The sequence below is a fragment of the Pezoporus flaviventris genome, unplaced genomic scaffold (genome assembly GCF_033815535.1).
Source record: "Pezoporus flaviventris isolate CSIRO_AGI_PZ_B2104156 unplaced genomic scaffold, CSIRO_AGI_Pfla_v1 ptg000188l, whole genome shotgun sequence".
NCBI lineage: Eukaryota > Metazoa > Chordata > Aves > Psittaciformes > Psittacidae > Pezoporus > Pezoporus flaviventris.
Genome location: NW_026892736.1, coordinates 2,594,265 through 2,597,927, shown reverse-complemented (window position 1 = coordinate 2,597,927; position 3,663 = coordinate 2,594,265). Strand labels below are relative to the sequence as shown.

The 3,663-nt window shown below is 47.1% G+C and overlaps 1 long non-coding RNA gene across 1 annotated transcript; it reads left to right on the top strand.

Annotated features, from left to right (window-relative positions):
- Window positions 1-1,806: 1,806 nt before the first annotated feature.
- LOC133262147 (uncharacterized) lies at window positions 1,807-3,206 on the top strand. The gene is made up of 3 exons (XR_009741220.1): window positions 1,807-1,913; window positions 1,991-2,156; window positions 3,144-3,206. It is a non-coding gene; the product is annotated as an uncharacterized LOC133262147 (long non-coding RNA).
- Window positions 3,207-3,663: the final 457 nt, after the last annotated feature.

The window sequence follows — 3,663 nt, the reverse complement described above, 5'->3', positions numbered from 1 at the left end:
TGATCCTGAGGAAATGCAGCTCTTGGGAAAGGTCAGTTTCGACGAAATAGCTCTTTTTCAATTGCCTTTTAGAAATGCACTTGTGTAACACGTAACAAAGGGATTTTTGAGGGTCTGCCTCTCGGATCTTTAATCCAGGTCATGACAATATTCTCCATTACAGTATCCTGGCTTTAACTTAACCTTTCCGGCTCGCACTGAAATTTCTCCTTCTCCACAAGATGAATTTCTCTGACCCTCAAAGGACCTGCAGTGTAATGCTCAGAGGTCTCCACTTCGCTGCTCCCAACTGTCTCGTACACCAAAGCTTCCCAAGGGAGCCATGTCTCAGAGAATTCCATGAAGGCTGCGATGAGGAAACACAGTCAAAGGCTTTTTGACAGCCATAGGAATGAAAGGAAGCTGCCTTTCCTTTATGTGCAGTCAGTAGCAAAGGGCACATGAAATGGCACTACTACTTCAGCATTTTATATTCAAGATTTGCTTTATCCTTTTATAAACAGTATTAATTTCCCCTTTGCTGTACTGGGACCTGCCTGTGCATCAGAACTGCGTACAAGAGAAGGAATAGGGGAGAAAAAGTGAATCCCAGAGCAAAATAAAGCAGCTCAAATATCAATGGAGTTGCTATGAATGGTTGATGGAGGCACCTTTGCAGACATCCTGCTCCTTGATGGCTGAAGGTTTTCCCTTTTGTTCCTATTAAACTAATGAGATCCATAATGCTGTATTTATGGTACCAAGAGCAGAATGATTGACAGGTCTCAGGGCATGTACATCACTGGAAAATCATTTGTAAGCTGAGGGATTTCGGAAAGGAAGTTTGCAGAGATCTAAATCCTGCTGTTGTTCAACGTTTTGAATGTGGATCTACAAATACATACGAAAAAAAACCCGAAAAAGTTACAGGTAAAGCTTCAGTGAACAAATAAAGTCAAGCCATGATGAGGACTGGGCAACCAAACAGAGCCTGAGTTAATAAAATGCATTTTCTTGCTGTGCTGATGCAGTCACACACGTATAGCGTAAGACAGGCAGGACGGCCACAACCAGGGAATGACAGACCAAGAAAAGAGCAGCTCTTTACAGGATTGAAGACTCAGAGAGGATTGGAAGCACAACACAAGCTCCTGTTGCAACCAAATCACAGCCCAGATTAATGGCATCCTTAAAAGCAATGGCTCAGAGCAGAGAGCACAGCGCTGGCGAGACAGGCGCTGGGATCTGGTGCGCTTAAAGGACCGACAAACTTCAGATACGGTGCCAGAATCAGAGCATTGGTTGGAAATGTCTTTTAATGAAGCTGGGGTTCACCTTTCCTGACTCGTGATGCCTAAAGCTGATGTGAGATCAATGCTCTCTGAGGTGGGTTAGAGAGCTGAAGTCTGTAAAGGCAGAAGAAAGCTGGCTGGCTGGCATTGTGGCAGAGGTATGATGTTTCTACAGAGCCTGGGTGATGACAGAGCACCCTGGCCAGCAGAGATGAGCGTGTCGAGGCAACGCAGAAGCCAAAAATAAGCAAAAGAGAAATTAAAGACAAATTTATTGAGAGGAAAGAAGTTTGGCCTGAACCCCAAAGGAGAGTGCTCAGTCTCCCCGTTCTGGTGAAAAGCAAGCTTGAATGGATATAACATTTGGATCAACAGTGTACTTAGCCTGAAGCCAGGAGAAATAACGTGACTTCACACAGTGTTAGGGAAGCCTTCCAACCAGGTGATCCTGTGATCCCTGTTGACCTCCCCCTCAGCCAGCAGCTCTTTACATGTTAGAAGATGCACCTCTCACTTAAAACCATGCTCCCAGACCCACAGACCCGTTGGCTGGGCCTGTGCTTCTGCAGCAAACTCCAGACACAAGTGGTAAGGAAGAAAATGACTCTTCCCTCCACGAACTGCTTGCTAAGTCAGAAGAAGGTGCAGTGATGGGAGCAATAAAATACGGGATCTAATCTATGCACCTGCTGCAATCTTGCCTCTCTTTCCTAGTACAGGCAGCCTGGGCGTGATTTACAGCCATGATTTACGTCTCCTTTCCATGCCGTGGATGCTTGTGCACTCCCCTTGAAGCAATCTAAGCTGAGCATGATATGAAAAAGGAGAGACTGCGTCGTATTTCTGTCACGCTGCTTGTCAGACAGATCCAAAAGGCAAACTCTGGTGAGTTGAGCTTCCTTTCGCTTTAATCCTAGGAGACTTTCAGTTCAAAGTGCCTTTCTGTACCTCTCTGAAGGGAGGATGAGGGGCAGGGAGTCTCCTGAAGTGAGTACACGACCTGTGCTTTGCCTTTAGACTTTGAGATCAGGGTATGAGGATTTGCTTATTTTCCTTAATAATGTAGGTCTAGCAAAGGCAGAATAGATGAAGCTATGTCTTCCCCTTCTCCATTTCATGGTTCTGCCTCAGAAAGAGGAAAGTGAAGGTTTAACCCTACTTACAGCAAACCAGTCTTGTTTCTTAGCCGCAGGGCTGCGATGAGAGCACAGCGCTGAGATTCAGGCATCACCAAACACTAGAGAGTGCTGCCTTAATAGATCCTTGTCATCACTTCACCTTATCTCAGAGGAGATGTGGACCAAAGGATGCTGGACCGGTGATCATAGATTCACAGCCTGATTTGGATTGGAAGGGACCTTAAAGCTCCTCCAGCCCCAACCCCTGCCACGGGCAGGGACCCCTTCCACTGGAGCAGCTTGCTCCAAGCCCCTGTGTCCAACCTGGCCTTGAGCACTGCCAGGGATGGGGCAGGCACAGTTTCCTTGGGCAGCCTGTTCCAGTGCCTCAAGTGCACATCTCAAACATACTGGAACTCAAGGCTCACAATAATCACTCCATGACGACCGCAGCTCAGAATGAAGCCGACAGCTCATTAGACAAGAACATGTAGGCAATTAATGTTCACTTCAGTTGACAACTGTGACCCGATGGCTGCCTGAAACAGCATGGGCTGTCCTAAGTGAATAGTTCTCATAGCTGTTTAATTAATGCTAAACAGACCTTTTGTTGTCGCTGTTGTTTAAAAATCAAAGAGGGAAGAAAGCAGTGTGGATTTGCCTTGCCACATGTACAAAACGCGTTCTGGAGGGCCAGCACTAACAACCTTGGTGACAAAGCACATGTGCATTGCTTCATCCTTTCATTCCCAAGGCATGAGATGGGAAGTGAAGCACCGTGTATGATCTTGTCATGAGAGCCTGGGAAGCATCCAGCCCAAGAGAAGCTGCTCCAACTGGGCTGGAAGAAAAACTCAAGCAGAGCCTGCGTGCTCTGCCCGTGGTTTCAGAAGTGCAGACATCTCCTGGAAGCTCTTGACTCAGATCATTGTTCTGATGCTTCATCAGATGTTTCCTGCATTGCTTTTGACCAAGGACATGTGTTTGTAAAGAAGTGCTCCAATGACTCTGCCTTTTGCTCTCCTGCATTTCCAAACATACATATCCCAATCCCTCAGCAATGTCCTGGTGCATCCAGTAGACTTGTCCCACACGTACAGAATCGTAGAATGGTTTGGGTTGGAAACGACCTTAAGATCATCCAGTTCCAACCCCCTGCCACAGGGAGGGACGCCTTCCATTAGAGCAGGATGCTCCAAGCCCCTGTATCCAACCTGGCCTTGAACACTGCCAGGGATGGGGCAGCCACAGCTTCTCTGGGCACCCTGTGCCAG